This window comes from Odocoileus virginianus, unplaced genomic scaffold (genome assembly GCF_023699985.2).
Source record: "Odocoileus virginianus isolate 20LAN1187 ecotype Illinois unplaced genomic scaffold, Ovbor_1.2 Unplaced_Contig_74, whole genome shotgun sequence".
In the NCBI taxonomy this organism is placed as follows: Eukaryota; Metazoa; Chordata; class Mammalia; order Artiodactyla; family Cervidae; genus Odocoileus; species Odocoileus virginianus.
Genome location: NW_027224391.1, coordinates 826 through 15,103, shown reverse-complemented (window position 1 = coordinate 15,103; position 14,278 = coordinate 826). Strand labels below are relative to the sequence as shown.

The 14,278-nt window shown below is 38.6% G+C and overlaps 1 pseudogene; it reads left to right on the top strand.

The window, feature by feature from the left end:
* Window positions 1-1,268: 1,268 nt before the first annotated feature.
* Window positions 1,269-5,611, top strand: LOC139034245 (olfactory receptor 4C3D-like; annotated as a pseudogene).
* The last annotated feature ends 8,667 nt before the right edge of the window (window positions 5,612-14,278 follow it).

The following is a 14,278-nucleotide window of genomic DNA, read 5'->3' as shown; positions in this document are numbered from 1 at the left end:
GGGGTCGCACAGAGTTGGGCATGATTGAGTGACTAGCACACACACCGAAGAGCATGTGTTCATTTTTTCTTCTGAACCATTTTAAAAACCTTTACTGAATCTGTTACAATATTGCTTTTTTAAAGTATATTTTGTTTTATTTTGGCTGCATGGCATGTAGAGTCTTAGCTCTTCAACCAGGGGTCAAATCCCCAACCCCTCTGTAACCACTGAACTGTTAGGGAAGTCCCTGTTGTGTTCCTTTTGGATAATTTAAAAATAAAGCTCTTTGTCCATTGATCTTTGAAGGTAAGGCATACTTTTGCATAATACATTATACTGTACTTATATTCTCTCTTGTCTTTGCTTTGGGACATTTGTGTCCTGAGATTTCTCATTCTATTAGTAATTCAGTAGTCTATAACCAGGAATGAAGGAAGATGGATCTTATGAAAATGTGGGAGAAGAAGACATGAGAATGCATGTAGTAGAAATAGGGAGAAGTGGAAAGACCGTTTCTATTGTGGATGGACACCTTGCTGTTGTTTGGGAATGAAATTTAAATTTTAAGGGCACTGAGCAGGAACACTGTTCATGGCTTTGTGTTAACAGATGCACATTCATAGACAATAAGCGTCCAACAAATATTTCTTGAGTGTGGGAACTTGTAATAGATACTTTAGCAGAAGATTTTATCTGTGCTTGTGTTAGTCTGAGTATATATTGATATGCATGAATATATAGTAAATTGTCTATCTCTGTATCTTTCAGACTTTTCTGCTCTTCACATTAAGTTTTTGCTTTAAGAACTTTGAAAATAAACTTTCCACTACTTGAAAAATCCTTATATACTGAAAAACTTTGCTAGAGTTTTTATTTCTTTTTTTACCCAAGGTTATAGAAGCTTTACATTTACTAAGCATGACTACATTAAATTCAATATGAAACAGAATTTTAAAGAATAAAAAAAATTGATTAACAAACACTATAACTATCTTGAAAGTAAAAAGACCCCATAGCATACTTGTTCCTAGAGGCAATTATATATTTTAATGTTTACCCCATAAGATGTGCCAAAACTATTAAGCTGGAGGGCAGCTTCTTTTCAAATGTTTATTTTTGTTTCTCTTAAAGTAGAGAGTAATGATAAACAGAATAGGAGAAAAAAGAACACTTGAATTCCTCCTAGGTTTATGGTCTGGGGAATCAGGCATATAGTTACCCATGGTGTATAACAATTCATCAAGCATCTACTTATCACCTAATAGGTTTCACACACTACAGACACCATGCCAATCACTGCAGTGAGTGAGGAAACACAGCTGAATAGCTTGTATTCTGGTTGGTACTAGTTACATTATGTGAGCAGTGATTTATATGTATTTCCCTAAACCCACTGTTTATGATGAATTTCTTTTGACCATGTCTTTATTTCCAAAGTTAAAGCAGAGGGTTCAAATATAAATTATCATGGAAAAGGGAATAACTCTTACTTGTGTGTGGCACATCCCAGCTTACAAGGTGCATCTGAGAATTAAAATTTGTAACCACACACACAGAGAGGAAGGCTTGGAAACATGAGACACTGAGATGACTTAGCAAAGTCATATGGAGTTGGAAAGCAGGGGGAAATCCTAGTGTTTTTTCAGTTAATGACACATCAAATGTTGCCCAAGAGATATTTTATGGGTGACAAGCTCTAGATGTTAGAAGAGGGGAAACACATCATGAAGGAAGTAAGCAATAACTGAAGCAAGTGCCGGGCACAGTGGCAAGGACACGCTCCACAGTTCCAGGGACTGCTGTGTTTAGGTTCTAAAGAATTCAGACTCTAACACTTTAATGATTAATAGGTATCATTCTTTGTTCCTCTGTAGGTAGCTCAGGACCCAGGAAGGTATATGCTGTTAAATGGATCTCTTGACATCTCTAAACAACGCAACTAAATTTGCTCTCTTGGGACTCACACAGAATCCACACTTAAAGAAAATACTTTTTGTTGTCTTTTTGTTCATTTTCCTATTTACTGTGTTGGCCAGTCTGCTCATTGTCATCACCATCTCCCTCAGTCCCACACTTTCTGCTCCCATGTACTTCTTTCTCACTCACTTGGCCTTCATTAGATGCCCCCTTCACCTCCGTCACCACCCCTAAATTGATCGCTGACCTGCTGTACCAGAGGAGAACCATCTCCTGGGGTGGCTGCCTGACTCAGCTCTTTTTGGAACACTTCCTGGGAGGATCAGAGGTTATCATCCTCATTGTCATGGCCTGTGACCGCTATGTGGCCATCTGCAAACCTCTGCACTACACGACCATCATGTGACAGGGACTCTGCCAGCTCCTGGTGGTGGTGGTCTGAATCGGGGGGATCTTACATGCCACTGTGCAGATTCTTTTCACAGTAGACTTGGCCTTCTGTGGTCTCAACACCATTGACAATTTCATGTGTAGTTTCTTCTCACTGTTGCCTCTTGCTTGCCACAGTACCTACAGGCTTGGAATGGTGGTAACACCTAACATCGGGGTCATGTGCTTGTTCATTTTTTCATGCTCCTCATCTCCTACCTAGTCATCCTGAGCTCCCTGAAATCCTTGGAACTTCCTTCATGGCTCTGAAGGAAGGCACAAAGCCCTCTCTACATGTAGCTCCCACTTTAAAGTAGTGGTGCTCTATTTTGTCCCTTTTATATTCACCTACATGCATCCTGTGACCACTTACCTGGAAGACAAGTGGCTGACTATGTTCTTTGCAGTCTTCACTCCATGTTAAATCCTATCATTTACACAGAGGTGAAAAATGCCATGAGGAGTTTGCTGAAAATGATAATGACTTAAGCTGTTCACAATGACAAGAATAGAATGATTTATATACATAGGTAAGATTATACCTGTTATAAATTGTGATAGAAAGTAAAAATAAAATTGTAGATCATTGACAGAAAGAAAGGGCCAGAAACTAATATTTCTTAATTATTTAATATTGTCTGGATATATTTTAGGCATTTTTATAAGTTTTAATATACTTTCTGAGTGCTCAGTTGCTTCACTCATGTTTGACTGAGACCCTATGAACTATAGTCCACTAGACTTCTCTGTCCATGGGATTCTCCAGGCAAGAATACTGGAGTGGGTTGCCATGCCTTCTTCCAGAGGATCTTCCTGATCCAGTGATAGAACCCTGGTCTCTTAAGTCTCCTGCCTTGCAGGTAGATTGTTTACAACTGAGTCACTGGGGGACCCCAATATACTTTATAGGATGGTTCAATGTTCTTGTCCAAAGATTCACGTTAGGAAATGAAATGAGCAACAATAAATCCCTGGTTTGAGAACTGTAGAATGTTTTTCTCAAGAGCCTGACACCTACTGTACTAAATTCATATTTATTACTTGGGCAAAATTGGCTTTTCCACAGGACATTGATCTCAGAACTATTTTTGCCTAGCCTGTAGTAAAGCAAATAAGGGGTAGAAATTCCTAGGTAGATACACGGAGAAGCGGCAATTAGCAAATGACTTACAATTGAAAATTTCTTTTTTACTATGATTTTACCAAAAGCAAAAAAGAGAGCCCATCACAAAAGGACAAAAGAATAATTCACCATCTGTTTTATTGGTAGAAACAGAAAAATAAGCCAGAAGTTTTGAGGTTAGTCTTCATTTGCTCTCCATTCTTGAATATCCTTAGGTGTCTGTGCTATGTTTAGGTGTATAGATAAGAAAATTATCTACAGTCTTAGTGAGTCACTGTCCTTCAAGTAGATGGTGTCAATAGGTTGCAGCCTTGTCTAATATGTATTAATAGCAGTATATTTCAGCATTGCAACTTTTTCCTTTTTGAAAGTTCAAATTATGCCACTTTACTTTTACAAATTTTACAAACAAACGGCATTAGCATGGTAACATAATTTTTTAAAGCAAACCCCCCTTCAGTTTTCCTTGCTGTTATTGAAAAAAAGAATTAGTGTTGATCTGCACAAAAGCAAAGTGGCTAAGGTGAACTTTCAGGAAAGTTGGGGATTCCTGCAATACTCCTCTCTGCATCTAGAAGACATCACATCATCTTACATTTTTACATTGTTCTTTATGAATCAGACCTTCTCTAACTACAACACACCAACTCATGTTTCTTCTCACAGATTTTACTGTGTCAAACTCAGTGTTCAACTGGAGCTGTTTCTTCCATAATTTGAGTGCACAGCAACGATAGAGCTTTGTACTGGGGTGACTGTGTTTACTAAGATGTACAAGGCTGTCTCCAAGATGGATGAATATATGATGGAAAAAAGAGAGCCTCTTCAACACATTCCCTTACCCCATATACAAAATAAACCTAAAACAGATTAAAGACCTACATGTAGGATTGGTCACTATAATACTCCTAGAGGAAAACTTAGAAAAAAAACACAACCTTAAAATGCTAGCTGATTTGCTCTCAGATTAAAAAGCCATCTAATTCAGGGAATTCCCTGGAGATACAGGGCTTTAGATTCTTCAATTCCACTGCAAAGGTTCTGGGATCTAAGATCCCATGGGCCATGTGCCATGGCCAAAAACAGGGAAAAAAAACAGCTGTATAATTCAGTGGCTTCTTCTTTGGTTGTTTGTTTTATTTGTGTATAATTGCCTTACCATGTGTTAGTTTCTGCAGCACAACAAAGTGAATCAGGTATATGTATAGATATATCCCCTCACCCTTGAGCCTCCCTCTCACCCCCTGCCCGATCCCACTGCTCTAGGTCATCACAGAGCACCAATGAATTCCCATGCTATACAGCTGCAGGAAACAGGTCTTACCCCAAACAATTCTTTGGAGCATCAGAGATCATTTTGCTATTCACAGTGCTGGCCTACCTGCTCATGGTCATCACCATCTCCCTCAGCCCCACATTTTCTGGCCCTATGTGCTTCTGACTCACTCACTTGTCCTTCCTAGATGCCTCCTTGACCTCTGTCACCACTCCCAAATCGATAGTTGATTTGCTGTACCAGAGGACAACCATCTCCTGTGGTGCCTGCCTGACTCAGCTCTTTAGGCAGCATTTCCTGGTGTGATCAGAGGTCACCATCCCCATTGGTCATGGCCTATGACCGCTACGTGGCCATCTGCAAGCCTCTGCACTAACACGACCATCATGCGACAGGGGCTCTGCCAGCTCCTGGTGGTGGTGGCCTGGATCGGGGGGATCCTGCATGCCACCGTGCAGATTCTTTTCTTGATGGACTTGACCTTCTGTGGTCCCAATGTCATTGACCACTTCATGTGTGATTTCTTCTCACTGTTGGAACTTGCCTGCAATGATACCTATAGGCTTGGTATGGTGGTGGCAGTTAACACAAGGGGGATGCTGCTCATCTACTACATAGTCATCCTGAGCTCCCTGAAATCCCATGGCTATGAAGGACGACACAAAGCCCTCTCTAAGTGTGGTGCCCACTTCACAGTAGTGGTAATGTCTTTCGTCCCTTGTATATGCACTTACACACATCCTGTGGCTATTTACCCTGCAGACAAGTGGGTGACTGTGTTCTTTGCAATCCTCACTCCTATGTTTAATCCTATCATTTATACAGTGAGAAACATGGAGGTGAAAAATGTCATAAGGAGTTTGTTGAAGGGGGGAGTAATTTAGGCTTGTCATGATGCCAAGAATGTGATGATTTATATACATATGTAGAATTGTATCTGTTGTAAATTGTGAGAGTAAAAGTTTTGAGGATCATTGACAGGAAAAAAAAAAAGCTCAGAAACTACTTGTTGATTATTTAACATTGGCACATTTTAGGAATTTTGATAAGTTTTAATATACTTTCTAGAGTCTTCAATGTTCATGTTCATAGCTTCAGATTAGGCAAAGGAAAGAACTATAATCTCCTAGTTTCATGATTTTAAAGTATGTTTTACTCCAGTGTCTTCCATTTACTTTACTAAACTCTGCATACATGTTACTTGGGAGAAATCAGTTTTTTCATAGGACATTGACTCAGATCTTCTATTTTTCCATAGCCTGTGGTAAAGCAAATACGGTATAGAAATTTTTTCAATAGATCCATTGGGATGGGGCAGTTGAGTGAAGGAATTGCAGCTAATTTTTTTTTCCCTATGAGTTTATCAGAAGTCAAAAGCAAGGCACCAACAAAATGAGGAAGGAAAAATTCAAAATCTAATTGTTTCCTTGCCACTAAAAATAAGCCAGAAATTTTAGAATTATTCATTTGCTCTATCTTTTTAGAATTTTATTTTTAATTAAAGAATAATTAATCTATAATATTGTGATGGTTTTTGCCATACAACGACATGAAATCCTCCCTCCTGAACCCCCTCCCACCTCAGTCCCCATCCCACCCCTCTAGGTTGACACAGAGTTGGCTTTGGGTTCCCCGGGTCATACAGCAAACTCCTACTGTCTATCCATTTTACATATGGTAATGTGCACGTTTCCAGGCTACTCTCTCAAATCGTCCCACCCTCCCCTTCCCCCACTGTGTCCACAAGTCTGTTGTTTATGTCTGTGTCTCCTTTGCTGCTTTGCAAATAGGATCATCAGTGCTATCTTTCTAGATTCCATATATATCTGTTAATATACTATATTTGAGTTTCTTTTTCTGATTAACTGAACTCTGTGTAATAGGCTCTATGTTTATCCACCTCGTTGAAACTGACTCAAATGCATTTCTTTTTAAAGCTAAGTAATGTTCCACTGTGTGTATATACAACAACTTCCTTATCCATTCATCTATCAATGGACATCTAGGTTTATCTATGTGCTAGCTATTATGCATAGTGCTTCAGTGAACACTGGAGTACATGTGTCTTTTTCAGTTATGGTTTTCTTAGGGTGTATGCCCAGTAGTGGGATTGTTGGGTCATATGGTAGTTTTATTCCTAGTTTTTAAAGGAATCTCCATACTGTTCTCCATAGTGGCTGTATCAATTTGCATTCCCAACAACAGTGTAAGAGGGTTCCCTTTTCTCTACACATTCTCCAGCATTTATTGCTTGCAGACTTTTTGATGATGGCCATTTATGTTCTTAAATAGCCTTAGTTGTCTGTGGCATGTGTAGGTCTATAGATAAGAAAATTATCTGCAGTCTTAATGATTCAATTTGTCCCTTGAGAAGATGGTGTCAAATGTGTTGTAGTCTTGTCTCACTTGTAGCACTATATTTCAGCACTACAAGCTTTTCTTTTTTAAATTTTCAGTTATGGCACTTCACTTTTACAAAAGCACAATAGTATGGTAACAGAGATTTTTTGTTTTTGTTTTTTAAGCAAAAATCTCCTTCCTTTTTCTTATTCATAAAAGTGAAGTGGTTAATGTGAACTTTCTGGATAGTTGGGGATATTTGCAATGCCCCTCGCTGACCTAGATGACATCAGGTCATCTTATGTTATTACATCACCCTTTATTAATCAGGGCTTCTCTGACTGCCTAAGCAGACCGAAGTGCCATGTGCTCAGTCGTGTCTGATTCTGTGACCCTATGGATGGTAGCATGCCAGACCCCTCTGTCCATGGACTTTTCCAGGCAAGAATGCTGGAATGGGTTGCATTTCCTCCTTCAGGGAATCTTCTTGACCCAGGGATCAAACTTGACTGTCTCATGTCTCCTGAATTGCAGGAGGATTCTTTACATGCTGAGTCGACTTCTCTGACTACAACATGCCATGTTTCTTTTCACAAATGTTGCTTGGTCAAACTCAGTGGTCAACTGGAGTTATTTCTTTCATGATTTGACCACACAGCAATGCCAGAGCGTGGTACTGGGTGACTATATTTACTAAGCTGTTCAAGGCTGTCTCCAGGAGACAGGAATATACAGTGGAAAAAAGATTCCCTCTTCAACTGCATTCCCTTACATCACATAAAAAACACACCTAAAGTAGATTAAAGACCTAAATTAAGACCAGCCACTATAATACTCCTAGAGAAAAACCTAGGAAACCACTATAATACTCCTAGAGAAAAACCTAGGAAAAACACTCTTTGATATAAATTGCAGCAATATTGTTTTGGAATTGTCTACTAGATATGTCTCTGTTTTGTTTTATGGAAATAAAAGAGTAAAAAGCTCTTTGTCGTCTCAAATGAAAGCGTCTCTATTTTCAAAGTCCTTATCTTCTTGGGCTTAATTCCTTTACTATTTTAACATCTCAGAACTTATAATAGTTTTGACAATGTGAAAATGGGCACAGATGAGAAAGAGCTATTGGACCATTTTATTTCACTTCTAAACAGGTTGTAAAGGGGATTCCTACAAACAGGTTATATACAGATAAATCCCAGGCAAAATAAAACAGAAAAATTTTAGTTAAATAATACACAGGGGGACTTCTCTGGACATTTAATGGTTAAGAGTTTGACTAACAAAATAGGGGACACAGGTTCAATCCCAGGTCGGGGAGGATTCCACATGTCCTAAAGCAACTAAGCCTGCAGACCACAAACACTAAGCCCAGTTTCTCAACCACTGAAGCCACAAGCTTAAGTTCGTGCTTCACAGCAAGAGAAGCCAAAACAAGGAGACCCCATCACACCACAAAGAGTAGCCCCTGCTTGCCATGGCTACAGAAAGCCTGAGTGCAGCAAGCAAGAACCAGGGCAGTTGAAAATACATAAATAAATAAGCCACACAGGGTAAGAATATCTATACTTTTATGAGTCTTAGTTTTTCTCTCTAAAAACAGCAGGATTATATTATCCAGGAAAAAAAACTTAAATTTAAATCAGGAGCTTCACAAAATATAAATTAAATACAAGAAAAAGATTTTGTTTAATTTACTGATTAATGGGAGAACTAGTAAGATATTAGAAATCAGTCAAAAGGAAACTCTGATGTACCATTTTTAACATTGCCTAATTAGGAATGTGTAATGAATTTATTTGCTGTCTTTGTCCAGTTGCTCTGTCATGTCTGATTTTTTGTGACCCCATGAACTGCAGTCTGGCAGGCACCCCTGTCCATCACCAACTCCTGGAGTCTACTCAAACTCATGTCCATCAAATCAGTGATGCCATCCAACCATCTCATCCTCTGTTGTCCCCTTCTCCTCCTGCCTTCAATCTTTCCCAGCATCAGAGTCTTTTCCAGTGAGTCAGTTCTTCACGTTCTTCACATCATATCTTTACTTTTCCATATGTTATTACTATAAAGCCCTTCCTATGTTTCTTACTGACACTAACAGCAATTCTCCAAGGTAGGTATAATTGTGATCATTCCATTTCATTGATGAGGTGGAATAAAGTTCAAAAGAGCTAAATAATCTACATATTATCAGAGACAGAGCTTGTATTCAGATCATCATTCTTCTAAATTCAAATTTTATTCTTCCTCAATCATTTCAAATGATCTCAGAGAAAAAAGAGTATGTCATTGGAATCTATCTTGTTTTCTAGTAATTGGAAAACATTCCATAGTATTTAGAAGGGCTTCCCTGGTGGCTCAGAGGATAAAGCGTCTGCCTGCAATGTGGGAGACCTGGGTTCGATCCCTGGATTGGGAAGACCCCCTGGAGAAGGAAATGGCAACCCACTCTAGTATTCTTGCCTGGAGAAACCCATGGACAGAGGAGCCTGGCGGGCTATAGTCCACGGGGTCACAAAGAGTTGGACACGACTGAGTGACTTCACTTTCACATAGTGTGCCTACATATAGAAGCAGTTGGTTCTCAGAAAGCTATATGCCTTACTGCTGCTGCTGCTGCTAAGTCACTTCAGTCGAGTCTGACTCTGTGCGACCCCATAGATGGCAGCCCACCAGGCACCCCCATCCCTGGGATTCTCCAGACAAGAACACTGGAGTGGGTTGCCATTTCCTTCTCCAGTGCATGAAAGTGAAAAGTGAAAGTGAAGTCGCTCAGTCGTGTCCAACTCTTAGCGACCCCATGGACTGCAGCCTACCAGGCTCCTCCATCCATGGGATTTTCCAGGCAAGAGTACTGGAGTGGGGTGCCATTGCCTTCTCCGATATGCCTTACTAGTGGAATATAAATTAGGAAGAAGATAACTAATATTTAAAATTATATTGAATTTCTTGTTCTCTTGGGAAAAAATTATCAGTGATTATGAAAATTAATTGCACAGTATTTAAGTTGTTATGAACAATTTGAAGTGATATCAAATGGTCACAATGACATAAAATTAAATTTTAGCTTTCTTAACATACTGAAAAGATGGTGGAACAGAAAGATCATATAATATGTAAATCAGCTTTGATTTACCCTTCAAGTTTGAGAATCTGTGTTACTATCTCTCCAATGTTTTAAACCACTCTGTCCTTGGAGTTGTATTCTGGAACACATTTTACCAGTATAGTTCCAGGAACTCCTTGATTGAAAAGCTATTTTTATGGACAACCTTCATTGAGTTAGGCCTAACTCCATTCTCTTTCCATTGTATGCTTCTCTAGTGCTTGGGGAGTTGGACTAGATAGGTGTAGGGGAAAGGTGTAGGGGATAGGTATAGGGAAAAGGTGCTGGGAAAGATTGAAGGCAGGAGGAGAAGGGGACAACAGAGGGTGAGATGGTTGGATGGCATCACCAACTCAATGGACATGAGTTTGAGTAAGCTCCAGGAGTTGGTGATGGGCAGGGAGGCCTGGTGTGCTGTAGTCCATGGGGTCACAAAGAGTCAGACACAACTGAGGTACTGAGCTGAACTGAAGGGTTCTAAAGCAACCTTTCCACTGAGCACAGTAGTTAATTAGATAGATATTGGATGACCACTCAATGAGTCATTGTAAATGGATTTCCATCTTTTAAGAAGTTGAGAATTATGACTTTGTCAGTCCACGCTAATTCTCTGATCTGACACTAGCTTTCATTCCAGAGTTGAAAGAAAAGATCAAGACATTTTTACAATGATACTTCAATGGAATTTGTATCTCTTATAATTCTTTGTGTGTGTGTTCAGTTGCTCAGTCATGTCTGCAGTTTTGAGACTCCATAGACTATAGCCTGTCAGGCTTCTCTGTCCATGGGATTATCCCAGCAGGAATACTGGCATGGGTAGGCATTTCCTCTTCCAGGGCATCTTCCTGACCCAGGGATAGAAAAGCTCTGCGTCCTGCATTGCAGGCAGATTCTTTATGACTAAGCCTCCTGGGAAGCCTTAGATAGTTTCAATTTTTCATTCAGACTATCTGAAAATGATGTGTGAGTGTGCTTCTGTATAGGAATATTTCTGAGTTGAATTGAATTACATTTATTTATCAAGTAACTTCAATATTGATGTTTATTTTTTAGTAGATAATTGTAATGGGTTCTACAGTTGGTGACAATATATGTGTCATTCTTCTTTAGTTGCAAAACAATAACTTAAAGATCAGTTCCTGGCCTAGGATTTAGTGGTCTGGCTTCTTCTTAGTAAATGACATTCTTATTCCATTTTTTAAATTTTCTTGTTATAAATTGTGAATAATATTGTCTGTTTTTTTTAAATGCCATATGAATATTATTCAGTGAAAGTGGCTGAAATAAGTGCATTTTACCATCTCTATGTACAGGTAAATAATATAATTGCTTTCATAATTATCATATTTATCTAATTCTAGAACTGGCATAATAAACAACTACTTTAAGAAGTACTGTGAATTTCATCTTGTTTGAAGTGCCATTATTATAATAAGACTCATAGTTACCACTTAATGTATATGAAAGCAATATGTTAAAATCATTATTTGCATATGTAAGTTAAACCACAAATAACTATAATAAAGTTTAAATATCAATTAGTTATCCACCTAAATATTTAGTTTACACAATACTAAATACTCAGACATCATAATAAATTCATATGTTTTCAAAAACCTGAATTCATAAGAAATCAATGTTTCTTTTTTCCCCCCCTCTTTTCATAGTGTTTTGTCTTCAAGAAGGAGGTCAAAATTAAAGATGCATGATAAAGAAAGTTCTCCTCTGCTGTTCAGGTAATTTCAAGAAACAATTGATTTGCTGGCAAATTCTGCTAATGTAGTGAAATAACCCTGAGGTTCTATTAGCCACAACTGAGAACCTTTAGAGAATATGCCCACAAAAAGGACATGTGATTATTTTAAGGTTCTTCCAAAGGTACCACTTAAAAGTCAACAAAGACATTCACTGTAACTTAGCTAGGAATTTCTATTTCTTCACAGTTATTTATAAAATAATGTTATTTTATTACTTATGCCTAACTCTTACCTTATGTACACCATACCCTTTTCTGATCTGTTGATATATCATATCGCAGAATAAGAAAATGCAATGAAGTGTTGCACTTTGTTTCCTCATAACTATAATTTCTAGTTTCAAAATCAATTTTTATTGGAGTATAGTTGACTTACAATGCTGTGGTTATTCTCAGACTCAGTGGTCAACCGGAGCCATTTCTTTCATAATTTGACCACACAGCAATGTCCAAGCATGGTACTAGTGTGATCATGTTTACTAACTTGTGCAAGGCTGTCTCCAAGAGAATATACCATGAAGAAAGACTGTCTCTTAAAGAGCATCTCTTACACCATATACAAAAATAAACTCTAAATGGATTAAAGACCTAAATGAAAGAATGGATACTGTGAAACTCCTGGAGGAAAACTCAGGTAGAATACTCTGACACAAACAGCAGCAACACATTTTTGGAACCATCTCTTAAATCTGACTTTGTTTTATGGCTATAAAGAGTAGAGAGCTTTTTGTAATCTCAAATGCAAGCCTGGTTGTTTCCAGGTTCTCTTCTTTTTGGTAGGATTTTAATCCCATTTATTTTCCCAAGAGAAAAGCATTTGTAGGAACTTCCACTAAGTCTTTTCAGTCTTTCCTGTGTGGTTTTAAGAATTGACCCATATCTTTAGTGAAAAGAGCACCTAAAATTCAGGGTTAAGTGCCTGGCTGAAATTTTCAAAATATTGGTTCCAGAAAACACTGAGCACTTGATATTTCTCTAATGCTTTAAAACACATGCATTTTATATCTTCTTTGCTCTTCTGGTGGATCGCATTGAAATACTTATTGCAAAACCACCATTCCTTCTTCTCTAGGTCATAAATACTATCACTTCATTTCAAGTTTGAGAATAGTTATGGCTTATATGGAATTACTATGAATTATTACATATTTTTAGGCCCTATGTCAGCTATGTTTTCAATGTCTTATTCTTCTTGGAACATATAAATTTTGTTCCTGGGCTTTTGAAGATACTACAAATCTAGCAACTTATTTTACATCAGTCAGATAAGCAGAAAAAATGAGTTGTTCCTTGCATTTAGCTGGAAGGGTTATAGAGACTTTTACCTATAAGCACTTTAGTTGTCTATCAATGAGTCATAATTTAGTGCACAGAACAGAGATTAGTTCAAGATTGTGGAACAGTGAATGTGAGTTCACCCCTTCTCATATAAACACTAAAATCACAACCAGCAGCTGAACAACCATATACCAAAAAAAAAAAAAAAAAAAGTTGGAACCTACCAAAATAGATACCCTACATCCAAAGGCAAAGAAGAAGCTACAGTAATATTCTGGAGAGGCAGAGTCATGGTTAAATCAAATCCTATACCCACCTGGTTGGCAACCCACATATTGGAAAGCAATTTTACTACATAATTTCTGCCACAGGAGTGAAAGTCTTGAGCCCTCTGTCAGGCTCACCAGGATAGATATCCAGCACAGGAGTAGGAGCCCCTAGAGGATCTGGCTTTGAAGGCAAGCAGTGTTTAATTACAGAAATTTCACAATGACGAAGGTAACAGAAACTACACTCTTGGAAGGTATACACACAGTTGTGTACATATTAGGATCTGGGGAGAAAAAGAATCAATGACATTCCAAGAGACAGGGCCAGACCTACTTTCTAGTATTGGAAACTGCAGAAGTGGGGCATGTCTTCAGCTCATGGTAGGGACAAAGACAACGACAGTGGCAAGTCTGGAGACCACTCATTGGTATGAGCCTTTCTGGAAGCCACCATTAGACCCACTCTCCACCTATAGGCTCCTTTTCTGGGTACCTCAAGAAAGCAACCAACAGGATGGGAATACAGATCCACCCAACATCAGACAAGCTTCTCATAGAAGTCCAGAGCACAACCCTGCCCACCAGAGTGATAAGACCCAGCTCACCCATCAGTATATAAGAACCAGTTCCTCCCATCAGGAAGCCTAAATAAGCCACTTGAGACAGACTCAAGGCTGTCTCAGCAGACAGCAGACAGCAGAAGATAAGGCAGACATCAGAAATAAGAACTACAATCTGCAGCCTGTGGGACTGGAACCAAATTCACAGAAAGTTAGAGAGCATGAGAGCATATGGCCCAGATGAA